The following is a 24,388-nucleotide window of genomic DNA, read 5'->3' on the forward strand; positions in this document are numbered from 1 at the left end:
TCAGCAAAATATCAGATGAAAGTGGAGCAGATTTTAATGCAAAGGACAATTACATAATTTGCCTAAATCCCAGCAAAGAAATGCCACATAACTCTTCACTTCTTCACCTTCGCCCTTTTCCCTAGCAAGCCCCAGAAAGTAATCCCACAGCCTAGACCCAGCCCACACATAACCTTTGGGCAACTGAGGATGCTTTCTTCACATGCTGGGAGATGGCAACACGACTCTGAAACAAAATCCCTTTTGCTTCTTACCATCATACTAAAAGGGTTTGAGGGGTACCTGGGTGGCTCAGTCGGTTTAAACGTCTGACTCTTGATCTCAGCTCAGGTCTTGATCTCAGGGTTGTGAGTTCAAACCCTGTGTTGAGCTCCACATTGGGCATGGAGCCTACTTAAGAAAAAGTAAAATTAAAAAAAAAGTAAAATAAAATTAAAAACATAAAGGGCTTGAGATTGTAAGATATATATGTGTGTATACAAACACACACACACATACACATATATATACACATTATTACATCACTATATGTATATATATATTATATATGGACTAAGTTAAATCATGCCCCCAAAATGACCATCATTTTATTCTCTATAGCTGATCTAAATTTATTCACAAGCCCCATTCCAGAAGGGAGCAGGAACTCAGTTGCTGAAGGCTTCTCAGTGTCTTCCAGTGGAAAATAGCATCTTTCAAGGTGAGTCCCTGAAAGGGCCACACTGGGTCCTGCAGGCTCTCCCCCACCTCCGTGGGTACCGAGAACAACTGTTATCGCATGGTGACCAGGGAGGAATATGTAAGTGTTCCCTGGGGTCACGGAGCTAGGCCAGAACCCTGGAGCCCAGCAAGAATGTATACTAGAGTACAGGGGTCTCTTACCACCTTTGAGACATTAAACTGCTACCATGTCCTGAAGTCTGTGGTCATGGCCCTTGGTCTCCAGTTGAGATGTCTCCAGATCATTGGTCCCGAATCCAGGCCTCTCCTGGGCCCACAGTTATTTCAGGTTCCACGTCTCTCCTGCTGTGTTAGTTTCCTAGGGCTGCACATGATCACAAACTGGATGGCTTCAAACAACAGAAGTTTATGCCTTCATAGCTCTGGAGACCAGAAGAAAGAAATCAAGAACCATGTTCCTCCCAAAGCTCTGTGATCAGAAGGAAGAATCCCTCCTTGCCTCTCCCAGCTTTGGGTAGCAATGGTCTCCTGGGCCTGTGACTGCAGCCCTCCTCTGTCCCTCCTTCCTCACATGGCCTTCTCTGTCTCTGCCTCTCAAACCCCCCTCTGCTGTCTTATAAGAACACCAAGCACTGTGTATAGGGCCCACTCTGCATCTGATATGATCTAATCTCTACATACTTAATTTGATTATATCTTCAGAGACCCTGTTTCCAAATAAGGTCTCACTCACAGGTACAAAGGTTCTGACTTAGATATATCTTTGGGGGGGCCACAATTCCACCCATTATACTTTCAAGGGCTACTGACTCCCCTGGCCTCCACTCACAAGCCACAGAGAACCAGGAATCTCTGGACACACCTCCCTGAGCTGTTTCTCACCCATGCCCATTGCCATGAGGAGGTGGGCTTCTCTGAAAGGCTGTGGCCTCCAAGAGCCCTCCTGCGATGCCTGGACAAGAGTTGCTTCTGGTGTGAGAAGACTAAAAGGCAGTCTAGAGCTTCTAGCAAAGCCTCCCATGCCTGCTTCTTTGTTCCTCTGCACCCACCTTTCTTCCCTACACTGAGGCTGAGACAGGGAGTCGAGAAGGCATCCCAGAGGACATGTCACTGAACAGAGTTTTGAAGTAGAGTCAAAAGTTGGACGGGAGTGCTGGGGGTGGGGAAGAAGCATGTTCACTCAGAGAGCAGCCTCTGCAGACGCAAAAGCGGAGTTTTGTGTGGCCCGCATAGAAACTGTGAGGAATGGAGCTCTGAGAAATGAGGCTAGACAGCAGGGGCAGGCCAGCGAAGACCTTGAATGCTGCACTAGGGAATAGCCTGAAACCATGGGAAGTTGTGGGGGATTTCAAGCAGGGGGCTCTAAACACTGCAGTAGATCCCTTCATGTAATTCGTTTTGAGGCCAAGAGCCTCCAAAGATGATCACCAGTAACTCCTTGACTCTCTATGCGTGCAGGAGACCCCACCTCCCTGCCAAGAGGTGGGGTCTCCCTCCTTGAATCTTGACCAGCCTCATGATTCACCTTTTCCTGTAGAATATGACAGAAGTGATGCCTTCCAGTTCTCAGGCTCAATGTGAAGATACCAGGCAGCTTCCTCTCTGGCTCCGAGAAGCCAGCTACCACCTTTAAAGAAGCTCAGCTCCCTGAATGAGGAGATAACCCGGTCGGAAGAAAGAGGCTAGATGGAGGAGCCATGAGGTGCCACACATGTGTGTGAGACCTTCCTGGACTTTCCAGCCCAACCCAGGTTCCAGATGGATGCAGCTGAGTGAGCAAATCCCAGCCCACAGCACATGGAGCAGAAGGACCTCCAAGCCAACAGCTGTCTGGGTTCTTGACCTCCCAGTCATGGGGAATAATAAATCATTGCTGCTTTAAGCACTAGGTTTTTGGATGATAGGATAGATAGCAACAGACAGTTGAAATGCATTTCATTTCATTTTCAAAATGACCACACAAGGAAATACCTTTTTTTTTTTAAACATTTGAGAAAAATGAGGTTTACCAAAGCTTGAACATTCTCAAAGACAGGGAGCTACCAGGGATTCTAAGAAACATCTAAGATTGAACTCAGCTTAACTAGCTACAGGGTCTCTGTTCTTCTCACTAGATGTGGAGAACAAGCCTACACTCAGTTCAAATGTTGGGTACAGACAGCCTCTATTCTGATTGGTCTGTTGTCTGTTCCAATTAGTCAAGGCCTATTCTTTATTAGTTATTAAATATTTGGAATACTCTCCTTGACTGGGAACACACAATTCAAGGGGCAAGAATCACAACCAACTTTGAAAAATGATGGAAGTATTCCAAGCTTATAGAATACACCCCCCTGGTCTTGCTTTCCTGGCCTTACCAACCTGGCTTGCCTTGGACTTATTAGTACCTGAGGCCAAGGCACAGAAGTGACATCTGGTCCTCCCATGTGTCCGTGGTGAATCTCAGGCACAACGAGAAAGAGTTTGCAGCAGGCATGCCCCACCGGCTGAACAAAAATGCACAGGGTAACAGGGGCGCATTTCCTTTTCCTGTCCATATCCCGCCTTTTTCTCCTTTGCTGTCGGGCTTATTACTTTGGACTGCCCCTTGGAGTGTTGTTCAGGAGTAAAATTACCTCATTTAATTCAATGTATTGCTCTTGGAAGCAGTTTTATATCCTGTACTTTATGCTGGACAGTAAATGAGACACTTCTATTTTTCCCAATCCTACTTCCCTGCCTCCCCATGTGTTTCCATGGTTAAGGAAGCTAACAAATTTATAACATGCCCCATCATTTATGAAGGGTTGGCCTGGAGCCTGGATGGAGAGAAACAGAGAGATTTCTGCAAACATTTATTCCATACACTCACAGAAGAAAAAGCAATGAACCAGTTATGCTCAGATGGTTGATTCAAGTTTTTAGTGGGTTGTTTTCCCATGCTAAGTGACTCAAAGAATAAGGTACAAATTATTTAATTCCCCCACATTTTTGACAACTCCATTCTGTACATGACAATCTTCCATTCTTTGTAGCAAACTAAGGGAGGAATTGGACTTTGAGTCAGAAGGACAAGTGTGCTCTTCTCAACACATTCCAATAAGACTTAACCCTTGGGTCACCAATGGCATGTCGAGGTCACCAATGCCTGCATCTGGCCAAATCCAACAATGGATCTTAATTCTTAGTATATGTGCTGCCGAAGCAAGCACTGGATCTTAATTCTTATCTGAGTATCTCAGTAGCAGTGACACTGTGGATCCTTCTCCTTATGAAATGAAATACTTTACCCCCTTGGCTTCTGGGCCATCCCACATGCTTTGCTTCCCGCCTCCCAGTCTGGCTCTCCCCTCTCTTTCGTTAGGCTCTCCGCTTCTTCCCAAACTTCACATGTGGGCATGCCCCACAGCTCAGTCCCAGCCTTCTGGTTTCCTGTGTGTGATATTATCCAGTCCCATGGCTTCAAAGGCAACCTATATGCTGGTAACTCCTAAATTTTATCTTCAATCTCAACATTTCTCTTATTGGGAATCTCAAGCCCAATGTGTTCAAAATGGAATTCCTAATCTTTTCCCTTAAAACTACCCCTGTTTTAGTCTTTTTCAACTCAATAAATGACATTACCATTCACCACTGTGTCCAGACCAAAACCCTAGAATATTTTCTAACTCTTCCTTCTTTGGTGCTTCACATTTACTGAACCAGCAAGTCCTCCCAACTCTGCCTCAAATCTGAGTTCTTTTTACTACCTTAACTGCTACCATTCTCATTTTTGCCTTGATTATGCAATAGCCTCTGTGATAGATTGTTCCACTGTTTCCAAGCATTCCCCACTCTTGGTGGAGGATTATATTTCCCCATTCCAATGATGCCAGGCTTAGCCACTTGACTTGATTGGTCAATGAAGTTTAAAGGAAGTGATATGTATCATTTTTAGGCAGAAGAGTTCACAATTAGCATTTGATTCACTGTAATCTCTTTTGTCTCACCCCTAAGACCAGCAACTTTCCAGATAGTGGAGATAATGTGTGGCAGAACAACAAAACATGAAACATTGTTGCCATCGCATTACTCAGCCCATCCTTGATTAATACACTTCCAGCTTGACTCGCTAGTCCAATGTCATTACCCTTCCCCACCACCTGCACAATAAGTTCTCCACATAGTAGACAGAAGCCATTCTGAAAGGGTAAATCAGATTTTGTCATTTCCCTTCTCAAAGTCCTCCAAAGGCTTCCCATTTAACTTAGAAGGAGGTTGTTTATTATTCTCATCTTGTTCTATAAGCCCCTTTGTTATGGAGTCCTAGCCCATCTTCCTCTTGCTCACTCCCCTCAGTCCACACTGGCTAAGATGACTGGTGTTATGTGTCAACATGACTAATCACAGGATGCCTGGGTATTTGACTAGCATATTCTGGGTCTATCTGTGAAGATGTTCCCGGATTAGCATTTGAATCAATAGACTGAGTAAAGCAGATTGTCTTTCCCAATGTGGGTGGGCCTCATCCAATGATTGAGAGGCTGAATAGAAGAAAAAAGGTAGAAGAAGGGAAAATTCCAGCCTATTGAGCTGGAACATTGGTCTTCTACTCTTCATCTGGGATTTATACTATTGGATCTCCTGAGTCTCAGCCCCTGGGACTCAAAACAAATTACACCACAGGTTCTCCTCAGTCTCCAACTTGCAGAGAAAAGATTGTGAGACTTCTCAGCCTCCAAAATCACATGAACTGATTCCTTATAATAAATATATAAACATGTATATACATATAGATATATATGACACACAGTAGATAGGTAGATAGATATACTGTTGGTTTTGCCTCTCTGGAAAACCTTGACTAGTACAATTCCTTTTTTGTTGTTCCTTAAATATACTAAAAATCTATCCACTCCAAGAAAAAAAAAATACAGATGTGTTGACAGCAAAATTCTCCTAAAGAATCAAACAAACCAAACCACATTACCCTTTGCAGTTCATTCTAATGAAGTCCACAATTAACAGTTTCTACCCACACACACACACACATACACAGAGCTTCTAGTTAGTTTTTAAGTGTTCCATTTTAAAATGTGAGCATCAACCAATGATCTCCAGGACCTTAAGGAAATTCTCTAATTCAAAAAATAAAGGTCAAAATATTAGGGGAGGGGAAAGCAACTTGTAGAATACTATGCAGGAAGATAACCAACTAAAAGAAGATTATCATTAGCATCCTTTGAGAAGTAGATGTTATTGTATCAGCAAAAATAATTCTATCAAAAGTAAAACAATTTCAGACCAAAAGAGAGTTCTTAGAAATTCAATGAAATAGGAAGAAAATTTAAACAGAAAGATCAAAAGATAAAATTAAGAAGATTTCTTAGAAAGTAGAGTGGAAAATCAAAGAAATGGAAAATATGATAGAAAAGAACTTTAAAAATCAGTCTAGGAGTCCATCATCTGAATAAGTAAAGTTTCAGAAACAATGAGAACGTAGAAAATAGAAGAAAGGAAAACGCAAAAACGTAATTCAAGAAATTTCCTAAAACTGGAGGGCATGAGTTTCTAGATGGAAAGAGCATGTTAAATACAAAATACAATAGATAAAAACAAGCCCATACTAAAATTTATCTCATGAATTTCCAGAACAATGGGGACAAAGGAACAACACTAAAGTTTCCAAAAAAGGGAAAAGGGTCACTCAAAAAATCAGGATGACTATGGATTTCTTGGTAGCCTCACTAGAAACAAAAAGATAATGGAGCAATGACTTCAGAGCCCTATAGAAGAATCATTTCCAGCCTAGAATTCCATACCCAACAAAGTTATCGATTCAATGTTAGGGTGGGACACAAACATTTCAGACATGATAGGTTTCAAAATATTTACTTCCCTTGCATCCATTTTCCCATCTAAAACTAGAAGGTAAACCAAGAGAGAGGAAGATATCGGGGTCTGGGATACGAAAGCATCAACCCAAGAAAGAGCCAAAGGAATCTCAGGGACAAAGATGAAGGGGGATCCAAGAAGAACAGCTGCACGCTGAGCCTAGAAAGAAAATAGTCCAGATTGGAACAGCTCAGAAGAGCACAGAAGACCAAACAGATGGCCTTGTAGGAATACCTGATGTGACTGAATGAACTGAGAGGAGAGTTAAACAACTGAAGAGAGAGTTTGGGATGAACTTGTGTTAGAAAACAAATCCAAGGAGGAAAAAAAACTATATTAACTCTTAACTCCGGGAAAACCTAGCGGTCATGAAAGAAAACAAAAATAATCACGTCCAGCTGTGAATAGTGTTTATATAGACAGGATAACATACACACTAAATATTAACATAAGCAAAATTACAAAATCATGGGAAGACGGGAGGTCAGGAATTGCACATGATAGAGCAGGTGGGGGTGGTTGAAGAGAGCTGACACGGTGAGAAGAGAAGAGATAATGCCTGAAGCTGAAAGAAGAGAAGGAAAAAGGAGTAGTACGATCATAGTTTAGAGAGAAGGAGGTAACATCAAAATCAACGCCTAAAAGAGTTAAACATGTCGAGTGTAGAGAACAGAGTGATGGTGGAGCAATGACAAGCTGCTGCTGTATTTAGAGTGCCCTGTGAACCCTGTTATCGACTGAATGTCTGTGTCCCCTCACATTAATGTAGTGAAGCCCTAATCTCCAATGCAATAGTATTTGGAGGTAGAGCCTTTGGGAAGCAATGGTTAGATGAGGCCATGAGTGTGGGGGTCCCCATGATGGGATCAGTATCCTCATAAAAAGAGGAAGAAAGACTAGATCTCACTCAGCCTCTCTCCCTCCCTCTCACTCTCTCTCCCTTTTTGCCACATGAGGACACAGAGAGAAGGGAAGCCAAAAATGAACCATCATCAGGAACCAAATCTGCTGGCACCACGATCTTGAACTTCTCAGCCTCCACAACTGTGAGAAATAAATGTCTGTTGTTTAAACCACCCAGTCTACGGTATTTTGTTATGGTAGCCCAAGCAGACTAAGACAACTCCTAAAATTATGTAAGTGCATAACTTTGATGAAAATGAAAGCTACATTTTAAAATGATCATGCATCAACAGTGAATTAAAAGGATGGTTTTAATTTGGCTTCCCTTTGTTATGTGCACACATAGACACATAGCACCATTTGGGCAATGCATTTTGCAAAGCATCTAAATGCATGAAAATATTTCAGGGAAGTGTTAATGATGGCCTGAGCCAATCTGTCTGTTGTAAATAGTTCTCAGGAAAGTATACTAATTAGAGCTAGGATAGGCAAATGATACAACAACCCATCAATCAGCAGCACTTGCTGCTCAACTATTGAATATGTAGCAATAGATAGTCAGCACTCTGTGGGGTAAACAACCTAGTGTAAGATAGAGTTCTGGCACTAAAGGTTTTATTATTCAGGGAAAGACACGGGACATAAACTTCTGTAAACTTAAATGGCAATACAATTTTATAAATAATGATTCATTAAAAAGTAAAAAGATGTCATAAGATAATGCATGACTTCTGTTAAATATATGCAGGAAACTATAGATGTGTTAGCGTCTAGAAGAGATTAGGATGCAGGGAAGGAATCTTGGGGGAAAGATATTAAATGTAGGTCTTGAGGGAAGGTCTGGACTTGAAGGGATAGGAAAGGAGGAATTCAAAATGTGGATCCAAGAGAGCAAGAGGTGGTCTAAGGACCATGCAGAAATTGTGGGATCTAGAGCCAAGGCATTTGAATGAGTCCACTAACCAAGGTGGGAAGGCAAAGACTCACCCTTGGCCTAAGAAAAATCACACATTCAGAAAAAAAATAATTCCATCACCCACAGTGAGGCTAAGAATCCAATCAGGTGCTCTGCTGGGATGTGTATCCATCATGTTATGAGATCAAAAAACCCCAGAGATGGTTTCTGATCCATGTTACAGGCCCAGAGTCCCTATAAATAGAAATTACCTCTTGTAAAAATCATTAATTAGGACATTGCTTTGATTCTATTGTAAACAATAAAAATAAGTTCATGGACTTCTGTACTCAGATGAAAGCACTAGGGTGTGATTTATTGGGAAGACTATTCTCCAAGGGAATATGAAAATGCAAGGCTTACATTTTCATAAAGTTCAAATGTATTACCTCTTCAATGTTGTAATGAACTAAAACGACTTCTGTTCAAACAAATAATTAGAATAGGCATGTAAATTAGCAAAAAATTAATGTTCTGCCATTTATGATAGTCCTTGGAGCCCACAATGAAAGATAACTGGAACAGTGGGAAGTCAGAAGCATTTTCTATAAGTAGCTATCACCAAAAAAACCTACACATATGTTTGTCACTCAAAACAACTCCAACAATAACTACTGCTTTGATTTGCCAGTCATTAAGGGAGACCTGGGGGCAGATACAAGAAGACAAGTCACATGGTGAGGCTGTGACCTGTTTATATCCTGTTCCAAAGAGCAGGTAGCTGTATCCACTAGTGTCCAGAAGAGGGCAGACAAGAGCTGCTCAGGTGGAATCTTCCTTAGGACACCAAGTTGGTACCAGTCAGGGAAAACCATCCTCTCCAGCCAGAACAGCCAAGATCAGAATCAGCCCAGAACTGATTGGTGAAAGAGAAGGGGCAGGGAGAAGCAATGGTGGGTAACATGGTAAAAGGCAGCTGAGACAGATGAAGAGCCAGACCAAGAAGAATCTTGGAGAACCCAGAGAATGGAAAATAAAGACATCCGTCAGAGGTCAAAAGGATCTAGACTCAGGACACAGCAACTCTGGTCATGCCATGCCCGGACTCAGAAGCTTTCAATGGCTCCCTCCTTCCATAACACAAACCCAAACACCTTAGCCTAACATTCAAGGTTGCCCTACAATCTAGCCCTAATCCACTTTAGGATTGTTTTGTTTTGTTTAAGGATTTATTCATTTTACAGATAGAGTGCATGCACGAGCAGGAGGAGGGGCAGAAAGAGAGGGAAAGAAAGAGAATCTACAGCAGACTCAGAGCCCGGAGCCCAGTGAGGGGTTCGATCCCATGACCCATGAGATCATGACCTGAGCAGAAACCAAGCGTCAGATGCTCAACCAACTAAAGCACCCGGAGCCCCAGGATTTATGGGTTTTTTTAATCACACACCCAAGATGCCAACCAAACCAGAGATGACCTCCCTCCTCTGTGTCTCTGCTCCTAATGTCCCTTCATTCATTCATACACACGGAGTGACCACTACACACCAGCGGTGGGAGGGATACAGGATCAGTAAGATGAAGCACTCACTTTTGAGGAGGCACCGGGAGGAGACAGACATCGATACACAGTGACAGGTGCTACAGTGAGAATAAGCAAGGGAGTTTATGGAGTGGAGAGAGGAGTGGCTAACTTCCTGGGGAGGGGACCGTCTCCCTGAAATGTGTTTCCCTCTCCCCTCTGCAAGTCCAACCCCTCCGTGCCTGCTAGAGAGCCATCTGTTATTTCATCTGTCCTCCCGTCTTCCCTCCCTCCTGAAAAGAGTACCCCTCTCCTCCTTTGGAAACTGCTTCTCATTCTCTTTTCCAGGTGAGCTTAGATGGCACAGGCTGGTCAGTCCTATTACCTCCTCCCGCTGTCCACTGTCGTTGGTTTAACGAGTATCCTCCAAACCAATCACATTTCTTCTCCAGATGTGTTTTTTTTTTCCCCTTTGGGGATCAGAGCAGCGGTAGCTCCCTCTTTCCCCTGGATTGGAAGCTACCAGAATGCTTTCCAGAGCTTCTGGTCCCGGGTCCCTTGCCCTATCGGGCATTCTGGGAGAATGAACTAAAGAGAACGAGAAACCTGGTGCTGAAATCCCAGGACCCAGGTGCACGGAATCAGAGCTGGCCTGCGCTGAACTGTGTGTAATATGAGCCCAACTCCAGGACTTACAAAGAGGGGCTCGTTATTCTCAGGTGGCGTGTGACTGAAAGGTTGGCAGGAGAGATCTGGTTTGCAGCCTCCCTGGGACACCAGAGACCCAGGCCTCTCCTGCCATTTTGCTCCACTGTCCTAGTCATCCGGCTCTCCTTCTCATCTCCCAGGATGACTCCTGCATCTCTCGGTCTCATATCCACATTCCAGGCAAAGAGGACGGAAAGCATAAGCCAGCTAAGTGAGAGGATGCCCAGATGTGCTGCCCGTACATACCTACTTATATCAGAAAAGGGTCACATGACCACCCCGAGCTGCAGAGGAGCCTCAAGAGTTGAGTGCTTTTAGTTGGGCACATCGAGAAGATGGAGAGAATGTGCATTGGGTAAGCAACAATTGGGTAGGTGTCTGCCACAACTCCCCAGTCGCCTGGTTTGCCTTTATAAGTCCACAGTCTTCCTTTTTGCTGAAGCTAGCGTGAGGTAGGTATTTATAACGTTCAGTTATAAATGACTATATATGACTAATATGCCTGTCGAATGTCACTGCCACCACCTGATCCATCCACATCAGAATAATCTTGCCTTTGATGTCCAGTTTTAGTCTGTGCTTTTCCCACAGCAGTCTGAGGCAGGGCAATCCCAGGGACGGGGTTCATCCCACAGGCAGCCAAAGCAGGCAGAAGGACGCTGTGAGCGTGACTGCTGGGACGTAATGCCCCTCTCCCACAGCCTGGCCTTATGGAGGACCAAGAAGGGGCCACCTTTAAAGCCATCAGTAGGATGAACTTCTACCTAGACACTGTTACTGACCCCATCCTCTGAGCCCAGCAATGCTACCCAGGCCTTATTGGTAACAAAGAGGGCCTCCGTCACTATTCGCCACTGAAACACTTAGTGAAATACAACATGGTACCTCTATGGGATGGAACACGACACCACAAAGAAGAGAATGGGGAAGTGCTGTGTGTATCGATGTGAAACACTTGCTGAAAGGCATTAGTAGAGGAAAGAGCCAACTGTGAAATGGTGTGTATAGGAGATAATCATTTGTGTTGAAAGGAAGAAAAAAACACGTGTGGGTATAGATATTTCTTCCTGCCTCAAATATCTCAGGGAGGATACACAGTGCAAGAGACGGGTGTCTTTCGCTGCCTCCAAAGTGAGGAATAGGGAGCCTAAAAATAGAAGGGAGCCATCTCTTTTCACATCCTATAAACCTTTTCAAGTCTGGACCTCGTGCAGTCTATCTAAACCTATTTGCTCCTATTTGGATTGGGAAAAAGAACGGAAATACATTTCTTGAAGTAAACACATTTGTGGTCTGTGGTGGTAATGCCTAGTTTGGGGTCTGGAGTGGTTTGGTTTCCCAAAGCAGAACAACAGGAAGGAGGAAACTGGCAGCCAGGGCTGCAAAGAAAAAAAGAAAATTAGCACGCACTTAACAATAAAATAGAAATAATGTCTTTTGATTAATGGATGCTTTTTCGTGGTACTCTCAAAGCATTTACAAACTTGGGCTCACTCATCCTCTCTCTCTTTCTCTTCTACAAGGTGTAGAAAAATTGATTGAATTGCTTTCTGCTCAGAAGGGAGGAGAGGCTTGAAGGACCCACGGAGCCTGGCCTGTTCCCGTGTCCTGGACTCAGGCCACTAGGCCTGTGTCCAGAATTCCCTTTCTTCAGCTCTTTATTCCCAGAAGCTGCTCCAACGTGCTTCTCTACTGAAAACTGCTGTTCCTTCTTAGACCAGGGGCCCGAAAACTTTCTCTAAAGGGCCAGATCGTAAGCATTTCAGGCTCCAAGGGTCATTCGCTCCCTGCAAGTCCTCAACTCTGCCAGTAGGGGGCAAAAGCAGCCGCAGACAACACACAAACAAACTAGCCCGCTGTGGGGTCAACACAATTTCATTTACAAAAACGGGCTGTGGGCTGGCTTTGGCTTGCAGCCTGTTCTTTGCCGACCCCTTTTTTTGGACCCCCAGGAAAATCTGCCATCAACTAGACATCACGCTCTGCACTACAGTTTTGCTTAACGGTTTACCCTTCTGTCTTCAAGGACAATCTCAATGCAGATTCCTTGAGAATGAGGACTTTTTCATCCTCTTTAATGCCCATCCACTAGCCTGGAGAGCCATTGAATTGGCCCAAGGTCACTCCAGCCCTCTGCCAGGGAGAGAACCCGGCTCAGAGCTGACTGCCCCAAGGCCACATCTGTCAAACCGGACACCAGCCCTTGTACCCCAATTGCTGTCCAGTGGCCCCCAATAGCAACGTCACTGTCTACCCCACTACCACGAGGTCTCTGCTTACAGTGGCTCCCAGAATAACCCAATTAGAGCCCCTGCTCTAAATGTTTGAATTTTTCTAAGTTTTTTTCTAAGTATCTGAATTAAATAACACTCAAAGCTATCATATTCAGAAAACAACATTGTTGAATGTGGAGGCCGCACTTGATGGCCCACTGACCCCATCGCTCACACATCGCCCACTTGGTTTGTGGTTTAATAATACTGTTTTCGGGGTGCCTGGGTGGTTCATTTGGTTAAGCATCTGCCTTTGGCTCAGGTATCAATCCTAGGCTCCTAGAAGAAAGTCCCATATCAGGCTCCTTGCTCAGTGGGGAATCTGCTTCTTTCTCTGCCCCTCCCCCCAACTCATGCCTACTCTCTTTCTCTCTCTCTCTGTCTCTTTCTCTCAAAAATAAGTAAAATCTTTTAAAAAATAATGATAATACTGTTTTCATTGCTATTAGTTTTCTTGTCCACTTTCAACATTCATGGAACAGCTACTAAATGCCAGGTGCTTTGAGCATTTTAAAACGACATTAGAGGGAAGAAAAAAACTTCCACCTTCCATTTACATCTTACCTGGGGCTTGATCAGGACCCTGAGATCACGAGTGGCACGCTCTACCCACTGAGCCCGCTGGGTGCCCCTCTTATCCTTGCATTCTAAGATTCATTTCTGCACTAGCATTTCTATGCTTCCAAGGTCAAGGCCCTGTATTCCAAGACTTGATAACCCAAAAAAATTCCAGTCTTTCTTGGTCCCCTGCCCACCATGACCGGATCACTGCCCCCAACACGGGAAAGACAAGTCTACAAAAGGCAGCCTTGTCAACCCTGCAGCCCGCCAGGCCTGCTGTTCCTTCGGTTCCCAGTAGGGGGTGCAGTTGTTTCCTCCATCCGCTCCAGGGCCCTCCTCAGTCCCCAGCTCTTCTCTGTGGTGGGAGGACCTGGAGTCTCTCTCCCCAGAACTCCAGTCCTCCAAGTCTCTGCAGCAAGACACCACCCTCCAGGCTTCCTGGTGCTGCTGAAAATGCATGGAAGGGAAATCCCACTGAAGTCTGTTCTGGAAGTTAGCTGAGCCTCTCACCTAACTGCCTTCAGCCTTCAGCCCCTAGAGTCTTAAGGAAAATGAGTGATGACTTGAAGCTGTCACCATCCTTGGGAGCCATGGGACTTTCTTCCCTGATTCAATCACTTCTTCCCTTACCTCCCGGCCCACCTTCTAGAGCCTGCCGGGGACCTGAAAAGTACATTTGAGAAGTGACTAATGTGACTAAGGAACAGAAATTGTATTTTATTTAAACGAAGCTAAATTTAAAAACAGATACTTACCTCAGTTATTGGAAAACTTTAAGTACGTTTGGAACTACGTGGGTGGGTGAATCTGTTTTTTTCAACTGCAAATTTTATAAAATTGAAATACACATCAAGTATTTTTGATGAAAATGGAGTGTCCAGATTGAGATGTACTGTGAGGACAAAATACATCTCAGATTTTGAGTGCTTAGTGCAAAAAATAGGAGGAGGAGAAGGAGAAGGCCAAGTATCGCATTCATAATGATTTGTATTGATCACATGTGAAAATGGTATTTTAGATATCTTGGGTTCAATAAAATATATTATTAAATTTCACTGTTTCTTTATCCCTTTTTGACATTATTTTTCTACCGGGTGGCAGTGTTCTAGACTCTCAGCCGGTTTTCCTTTGCACTGGGACACTGGCCAGAAACTCCTGGCAGCCCCCCGGCAGGGCTGCCCTCCTGGTGTTGAGGGAGAAACCACTCGGATTCTCAGAAGGTTTTCAGAAGAAACCACTCGGCCTTCTGAAGCTTCACTGTGATGAAAGGGGGAAAGAAGGATGGTCCGCAGGTAGAATTGGGCCTGATTTCCTACAGAAAAGCCAGCTCTGTTGCCAGTGCGGCTCCCACAAGGGGATAACAGACGCATGGTCCTGGTCCTGGCCCTCCGGAGACAACGGCTTGGTGGAAGGCTCCCGCCATGGAAGCCTGAGTGCGGTTGCATGGGACACGCTGGAGCATCTAACTCAGTCAGAGAAGCAGGGAACTCTCCCCAGGGGAGGTGGCAGTTGGGCAAAGTGGGAGCAGACGCAGAAGTCTGTCCTGCTGGCCCATGCAGTTGCCACAACCCCCTGCTAAGCAGATGCATGACACGGCCATCATCACCCCTCTCCCTCCCCAAGGCTTGGTTTCCATCCTGTCCAACATGAGGGTTTGAGCAGGCTCGACTGCAAAATGTGATATAAACAACAGCCAGTTTCTGTACATAGCATTGGCAGAGAAGTGGGGCTTCAATCAGGCCAAGGCCAGGCCCGCACCTTGCCCCCGTAGAGAAGAGCTACCTCAGGAGTCCATCTCCATGGCCAGCAGCAAGCCCAGGTCTGCTTGAAATGCAGGCCAACTGCTCAATGAAGAGACACAGAAGGGAAGGTAGTGCCAGCCCTCCCAGCAGGACCAGCGCTGGCATGACAGCTTTCTGCAGCTGCCTTCCTTGTCTCCCGGGAGCAGCTCCTTTCCAGGAGGCTCTGAGTTGGAAACACACAAGATGGGTTTGGGCACACATCCCCGATCGCAAATGCCAGCAGGGTTGGAATATCCAGCAAAGTGTTTTCCAGGCTGCTGGAGACACCTGGGAGGAGGGGCTGGAGAGAGCCCCATAGTCAAAACCCAGAACACCAACCCTGATGCTGACTCAGCCAACGGCGAGCTCAGTGCCTTAGGACAGAATAACAGCCACGTGCTTGTGTAACCTGTCATGTGTTAGGGCAAACGGGAGTGTAAATAAAATGCAGTGGTGAGAAGAGATGACCCGTTTACCTCCAGCTTCGGGGATGGGGAAGGACTTCCTGGCAGGGCGGCATTTAGGAGAACAAGTAAGGACAAAGTCTGAGAGGAGAGCCATGGAGGCTACAGTGAGGTGTGTCTCCCCTTGCATCCCGCCAAGTTCAACTTCCATCTGCCTCCTCTCACACACCCTCTGCAGCAGGGAGCTGACTCTGTTCTCAGAGACATGAAGCTTGTCCTCTACACTCAGCACTTGATTATTCCCACTTAATGTCCTCCCACTTATTACCCTCAAGAACATTTTTGATGGTCTACCGCTGTCGTGCTCTGTGAGTGTCTCACCTCTCCAACATCATGGTCAGTGAATATAATTGATACTTTTTCGTATTCCCTACCAGCCTGCCATACAATGTCCGGACTGGAAGGGACCCTGAAGATCATTCCGTCCAGACCCCCAACTTTCTCTCTCCCCGCTGTGCCCCTGCAAGACCAATGTGCCTACTGTCTGTCTCTTTATTCTGTTTGTGCAAAAACAGAACGTGAAAGGCAAGTTCTTTCTGTTTCCACATCAGCTGGTATTCCAAGACAAGAGCTGACTGCTTCCCATTTCAAAGTGAAGAGTAAGACCACCAGAACTTAGGGTAAGACAACATGACTTAGGTTGTAAAAGCCCAATGTAGGGGTGCCTGGCTGGCTCTCTTTGTAGAGCATGCAACTCTTGATCTTGGGGTTTTGAGTTGGAGCCCAATGTTGGCATAGAGTTTACTTTAAAAAAAAAAAAAAAAAAAGCGCCCAATCTACCCACCTCTGGAAACTTAAAGCAGTCAGAGAGGCAGAGATAGGGGTTGGTGTTAGGTAAGGATTTCGGAAGCGAGCTGTCAGTGTCTAGACTCCCACCCCTCCTGTGAGGGTTCCATCCAAGGCAAAGGGGTTTCAACAAGACCTCCTAGAAGGTTCGATGCTTGTTCCCTGGAACATGTGGAAATAAGTAGACTGGTGTCCGATCACACTGAGGAACCCAAAGGGCCAGTGACTGTGGCTGACTAGTGGCACTGAGGATGGCGCGAGGAGAGGTTGTGTTGAAGGTGGCTCGCTTCCCCCAAGTCGTCAATGCAAAACATGTGCGAAGGTTTCCGTGAGCCAGAACTAGCCAGATGCTGGGGCAGCAGGGGAGGGAGAAGTCGTACAGGAACAACCAGAAGAGACACAAGCTCCTGGTCAAGCAAACCTCAGGCACCCACCAGGAACAGGAAGGGACCAGCTGCCAAGGACCCAGGAAGGAAGGCCCGAGAAAACCCAGGTGGCTAGAATAACGCCAGTCTGATGAGTCTTTTCCTGCCTCTTTCTTTTCCTCTCCCTCGTCCAGTTCTGGAGGAACCAGAGGAAGCCCTAAAGGAAGTGTGGGGGGAGAATGGAAGCACCCAGTGAAGAGAAAGAGACACAACAGCCCCACACCCCTTCTCACTACAGGGGCCAACTTGATGCAACTGAGAAAGGAAATGGGGAGAAATGCTCATTTTGAAGACTGGAGAGTCTGAGCCCTGACACTGAAGAGGACATACTAATTAGTGGAGACTGGGTTTTTGTGAGAGCAGGGAGTAGATGCCTTTTCCTTAGGTAAGAGTGACTTGGGACTTACTACAATTCCATCAGGGCACAGGATAAACACTGCAGGGCAGGTCTGGTAGGACCACAGGAAGCCAAGAATATAACACATTTCTGATAGATCCTACAAGTACTTCCCTGTTCAGTGGGATGATGACATACATACAACATTGCAAAAATTCGGATCGTACTCTATATGGTATCCAAATATTTTTCCTTGAACGAATAATGTATCATGAAGGGTTTTCCCTTGGAAGAAAATACTCATCTATGAGTTGAGCATTCCACCATATGGACATGCTGTAATTTATTTATCCAATATCTATCCAATGTTTGCTCTTGCAAATCACGCTAAAATCAAATATCTTATGCATAAGTCTTCGTACACATATTTGCTTCATTCCTAAAGATAAATTCCAAGGAATGGGATTGCTAGACTAACAGGTAGAAATGTTTAAGGCTTTTTATCTCAATCATCAAAGAGCACAGGGTCCAGAAATACATTTTCATTGAGGAGGATTGAGTGGTCCAGACCAGTCCGGCAGAGGTTGAGTATTTCCTACAATCTGCGTACCTCCTCTCACTATAACAAACATACACAGAATTCATTGTATACATTTGTATAGTGTCTCCCTCCCCATTCTTTCACAGGATTAATTTCTTGGGGATATGGTATGGAGCATAATCAAAAGCACAGATTCTAGAGTAGGACTTGGCTCCCCTACACAGTGAATGTGTTACTGAAGCAAGTGTTACCCCACTTCTGGGTCTCCTCCCTTGTAGACTTTCTGTTATGGCTGAATGTGTTCCCCCTAAATTCATACGTTGAACTCCTGACTGCCAGCATCTCAGAATGTGACTGCAGTTAGAGAACTGGTGTTAAGGAGGTAATTAAATTAAAATCAGGTTGTTAGGGTAATCCAATATGACCAGAGTCCTTAAAGAGGAGCTTAGGGTGCAGATAACACATAGAGGAAAGACCATCTGAGGAGACAGCCATCTCCAAGCCCAGGAGAGAAGTCTCAGAAGAAACCAACCCTGCTGACACCATGATCTCAAACTTCCAGGTTCCAGAACAATGAGACAATAAATTTCTGTTAAGTCACCCAGTCTGTGATACTTTGTAATGGCAATGCCAATACAAACAAATACACTTTCTAAATTCAATCAGTTACTAAAAGTACTTAACAAGAAGCTTCAAATTCAGTAAGTGATCAATAAATAATGTCATTAGTTATCGTTTCCTGTTCTTACCTTACTGAAAGGCTGAATCCAGATCAGATAAATTAGTGGTTCTCAATAGGGAGTGACTTTTAGCAACGCCTGGACACATTTTTGGCTGTCTCAGACTGGGGAGAGGGGTGTCGCCAGTATCTAGTGGGTAAACACCAGAGAAACTTCTAAATTTCTATGCACAGGACAGTCCCCCACAACGAAATGTCAGTATCGCTGAGGTTGAGAAGTCCTGAGCTAAACCAACCCTGGCATTCCCCTGGGTGCCAGCTCTTCCATCCAGATGAGCCTTGGTTTGGGGAATACCGCTTTTGTGTGGCATTTCCCTCACACAGATCTGAGGCCATCTGGTCTACCAACCAGGTAGGCGTGGCCTTACCTGCCTCCCTCCCAGTCTAGCATGTAATGTGACATGGTAAAGAGGAATTTAATTACCAGGTATATTAGCAAGCTTCTACTGCAGTGCTCCTGCCTAAGAATCACCAATCTATGAGGCAAACAAAATAAACATTTGTATATTGCTCACAGCTTTAGAGGTGGCTGGGTTAGTTCTTCATCAACCTGTGGATCAAGTTCAAGTCTGCCTCATACATCTCATTCTGGAGCCCACGCTGGAGGAACCCCAAGAACTGGGGCATGTTCTTTCCATGGTAGAAGGTCCCAGAAGGGTGAGCAGAAACAGTGGTGTCTCCTGAGTCTCAGAGCTGACACGCTTACTTCAGCCCACATTCCACTGGCCAAAACCCGCTGGTGGCTCCCTGCTACCTACAGGATAAAGTACAAATGTCTTAGACAGGTCTTTTTTGAGATCAGACTGTGGTGGAAAAGCATTTTTCAAAAGTCTTCAGCAGAACACAAAAGGGCTTCATTGTCCATCTCTTTAGCTCTCTCTGGCTATGCTTGCAGTTTCCAAATGGGTCTGACATACTATTTCACACCAACGGGACTTTGCAGATGCTGCCAATCTTTCCAGCCCGCCCACCCAGAGTGCTTTTTCCCCATCTGCACTTGGAGAATTCCTCATTCTCCAAGTCCGAGTGCACGTGTCTCCTTTTCTGCAAACACCCAGCCCGAACAGCACTAAATGCTTTGCCTTGGCTATCACTGGACATAGATTCAATGTCAGGGCCCTTCTCACATGTCATTGCCCTTATCTCTGCACACTTAGGGAGCACTCTGCAGACAACAACAGTGCCCTATTCGTTCTCAGGTCCCTAGCAACTAAGGACTCAAGATTTGTTGACGTAATAAGCAAATTATTCATGAATGAAGGAATGAGTGAATGAATGAATGCTATATGCCATTTCAGGTATGCATACTTCTCATTAATTTACTCAGACAGGAAGGTGCCTCCCAAAAGCCATTCTCTTCTTCTCCTTTTATGAACCCAAACTCAGATTTTAAACTGAGAACATTATCATTCATTTCTCAATCTACCTTGCCCTGAGGTGTGCCCATGAAACTAAGTTCTAGCCCATGATGCATAAGCAGAAATGTTGTATGTGTTATCCTAAATGGCTGCTTAACAGGAAGAGGGCAAGCCTTTTTCCATTCCTCACTTCTGCTGCCTAGAATTTGGATGTGATGGCAGGAGCTTTAGCAGCAATCTTGGACCATAAGGATGGAAGGTACACGTGGCAGAGCAGAAAGACAGAAGGTGTGTGGGTGTCTGACAATTCATGGAGCTGTCCTAGCAGCCCTCAGTACTTACCTCCAAACTTCTTTTATCTAAGACAATATACTCTTGTATGTTTTAGCCATAGTTGAGCCTTTTATTAATAAATAAAATTAATTCAAAAGCACACTTCAAAGAGGGCTGCATCTTCACTGGGTGAACACGACTTCATCTCAGTGCACATCTTCACACTCACTTTCCTGTCCATGGTTCTGGCTTCTCTCCGCAATCATAAAGGACTGGTTAAAAAAAAAAAAAAAATCCTCTCCTACGCAGCTGTCTTGGCATTGCTGCTATTGGTCTCTCTTTCTACTGAAAACTCAGTGTGGGGGAAGGAAAAGGCACTACTAAGGTAGTGCCAGGAGATTTTTATAAATTCAGTTACTAACCTCTCTGGCAATAGGTAAAACCTGTCACCTTTCTCCTGGGCAATATTTACATTTTACATATAAAACCAAAGTTCCTGAATATAGCTGTTATCCCCCATGGCTTCTCTAAACACCTCTCCAACTCACAAGGAAGACAATCCTTTACGCCCCACACTCTCCACAGGCTTAGCACACATGGCGGTCCTTTGTCCACAGGCCTCTGCCTACTTGATACGCTCCCGGTCTCCTCTGGCTGCTGCCCAACTCCAGGGCCTCCCTACTCTCTGCACCGGCCTCTATGCATCCAGCCCTTTAACCACTAATTCCAGCTCCCCTTATCCACACCTGTCCCGAACTAATCCAGTATCTCCATGGAACAATTAGCCTTCCAAATGGAGGTGATTTTTTTCTCCTACTTATTCTCTCCATGGACAATGGACTGATAGATCAAGGTATAAAAGAGGGCAGAGATCACAGAGTTCATCCAGAGCAGGGATTTTCACAGTATTTATATTTTAAACTTGGAGGTCTTTGTTGGTCTGAAATCTTAGGGGAAGCCAAAAATGCAAAGCAGATAAAGTTAGAGCCACTAGAAATGGGAGGGAGTTTGAAGGGGACCCAGAGACCTGTTTGCTCTCCCTCCCCACCCAGCAGTTTTAGGGACCCTCCCCCCCAAAAAAAAACCCTGGTCTTCATGCCTCAACATGTGCTCTTCTTCCTTCTGCCCAAGTGCGCCTCCCCAGGCGTTTGCATGAAACATCCTGTCCTCCAATCAAGTTCCTAAACAATTGCCACCTCTTCTGAAAGGTTTTTCCTATCACTTATCCAAAGTGACTCCAACCCCTCACAGCCTCTTCTTTCAGGCTACGTCAGTCGTGTGTCAGCCCAGGTCCTCCAAGAAAGAGATGCCAACATGGGAGAAAAAATGCAAACATTTATCAGAGGGAACGTAAGAGAAAGTAAACAGAGGGACATGAGATGGGCTGGGAGAGCTGGCAGGCTACAATGAGGGGCTGCACCTGAAGGAAGGAGAAGGTGGGGCGGGGAAGACAGGAAGGCGAAGAGGTAACGAGTCTAAGGCCACAGCACAATTATAAGAAAATTTAAGCAAGACCATCAGAGAGTATCCAAGCTCAAGTGTCCCTTCCCTGAGTCCTGCATCTGTTAGTGTCTCTGCCATGCTCAGTGATTGGTGAAGAGCAGTTGCTGAGTAGCTTGGTCCCAGTCAAACACAGTGATAGAGCTCAGAGTCCAGCGGCTGAGGCTCTCTCAGTCACTTTATGCCCCACCCGCAGTATGAGTTCAGAGAGGCCCAATCTCACGGCTGCCACATTTTTCTTCACAGCATTTCCACCATCTGACATTACATTTAGGGTTTGTTTATTGTTGTCCCCCAGAGAAAATGTAAAGTCTGTGACAATAGAGACTTGCCTGGCTTGTTCACCACTGTATCCTCAGTTCCTGGAAAATTTCTGGCAGATACAATGTGCTCAAAAAATATTTGTTGGGGGATGCCTGGGTGACCCAGTTAAGCAGCTGCCTTCAGCTCAGGTCATGATCTCAGGATCCTGGGATAGGGTCAAGCATCAGGCTCCTTGCTCAGCAGGGAAGCTGCTTCTCCCTATATCTGCTGCTCCCCCTGCTTGTGCTCTCTCTCACTCTCTCTCTTTCTCTAACAAGCAAATAAATAAAATCTTTGTTGGATGGATGGATGGATGGATGGGTGGGTGGACAGTTGGATGAATAGAGGGATGGAGGTTGGGTGGATGGATACTTGGGGAGTGAATGGGCACATGGGTGGGTGGAGGGTGTGTGGGTGGGTGGATGGATGCGTGGATGGATGGATGGATGGATGGATGAATAATTGGATAGCATGGACCACAAAGGAGGTATAACATGAAGGAAACAATGTGAGGATCTCAAATTGTGTGGTTGATCAAAGAAAAAACAAAAAGTATCTTTCCATCATGAGTTACCAGGGGTATGGGAGAACATAATAAAATTGAGGAGCCTCCAAAGATGTTGTTGCCTTGGAGACGACGTAGGATTCAGGGAAGCTATACAGGTGAGGGGAACTCAACCAAGAGTTTGAGGACATAGGACAGCTTGGTGGCCATGAGTTGTAATTCATCCAGGCTGAGAGACTTATATTTGCTTTTCTGAAACTAAAGGGAGGCAAACTTGTGGTCATGAAAAAATGAGAATATAATCTAACCTCCTCTCCTTAGAAGACACACACCACACATATACTCAGACACTGGACCTCTCATGCATGATCATGAAGACTTAGGCATAACGTTATCAGTATAGTCCTCTCCATGCCACCCCACACACAAACCCGCCACTATAACAGCACTATTGTATAAGTCACTTTCCTGGCTACAAAGGCTCCAAACTCCCAAGACTCTAGATCACATGGGAATCTAGCTCTACTATCTAAATTTCAGTCAGGAAGCTCTGAGGAGATTAGACTTAAGGTAGCATGGACGTGAACATGTGGCAAGGAGAATGGCTTCTCTGTGAGTCAATGCTGAAATCTAAAGTGATTTTCCTCCCTTATTAATAAAAACAAAACAGCACCAGCCCTATATAAGAATGTCTGCTCTTAATTTACAGGGCTTTCCAAAATACATGGGCTTGCTCGGCTATGACAAGTTCAACTGATTTGTGTAACAAACCATAAAATTAAATGTATGTACTTAGGGGACTGGGGCTGCCAAATGGGTTCTCCAAAGTAACTGTGCCTTTTTTGATTCGTTGCACCATTTTTAGCTAAAGCTGGTATAATGCTCTGAACAGTTCAATAAAAATAAAATCTCACAAACATCCAAGAAGCTAAGGGCAACCTCCAACTTTTAATAACAGAGTTTAGGCAGCCACTAAGGACCCAGAGAAGTCCACAGTGTTTGACGGATTTGAGTTTATGAAAGCAGCTATCGTTTTGGTCCCATTGACCCAGGGATGGGGTCAGAAAGGGGCCTCAGGGACCACAGCAGGAGTTGAGAAGGCGTAGCATGAAGGAGGGGTCTGTAAGCACCCACTACCCCTTTCCTTCTCCAATCAATGCCCCACGCTTTCATCCGACATACATGCTGAGCTTTGTAGTAAGCTTTCATATGGTCTGAATCAACAATGTGAATAGCACTAGTCACTGAGATGACATAACATTTGTATCAGATCCTTCCCATAAATCCCCAGGGGGTTACCCATATAAGATTCACTGACATATTTCTTACTCCCCTACACTGAAGGCCTATTTCCTAAATAGAACAGACATTGTCTGGCACACACTGTTTACTCTAGCACTTAGTGGAAAAGTTATTTTAAAAATAAATAAATAAGTACTATTTCAATGAACATTTATTGACTTCTGACCCTGGGCTAGACATCAGGGATACAAAGGTGAGTATAAGATCATCCCTCACCACAAATAACTTACAGAATAGAGGAGCCACAAAGACAACATGAATATATGTTGAATCATTTAGAATGTACTCACGTGAAAGAAACAGAATATCTCTGAAAATGTAACATAGGCAACAGGGGATTATTACTATATCTCACATATCAAAGAGGGTGAGGGAGAAAGCTCCTAATGTGGTTCAGCAGCTCTGGGATAGAAGGGATTTGCTTTACCCTCTCTCTGATTCTCTTGGCTTTCTCCTCATAGTTGCAAGATGGCTGCTGCAGCTCCAAACATCACTTCTCACAGAACTACATTCAACAGCAGAAATGGAAAGGCAGGGAGTTCTCTCCATTATTTCTTTGTCGTCATGGAGGAAAAGGTTTCCAAGAATCCCTTAGTGGATTTCGTGGAGAGGGATCTCTTTGAACAGGAATGGATCACATCCCAAACCTTAGCTGAAAGGCAGGCTGGGAAAGAAAATGTC

Source organism: Mustela putorius, unplaced genomic scaffold (genome assembly GCF_011764305.1).
Source record: "Mustela putorius furo isolate JIRA1106 unplaced genomic scaffold, ASM1176430v1.1 tig00000228_pilon_pilon_pilon, whole genome shotgun sequence".
NCBI classification, from domain to species: domain Eukaryota; kingdom Metazoa; phylum Chordata; class Mammalia; order Carnivora; family Mustelidae; genus Mustela; species Mustela putorius.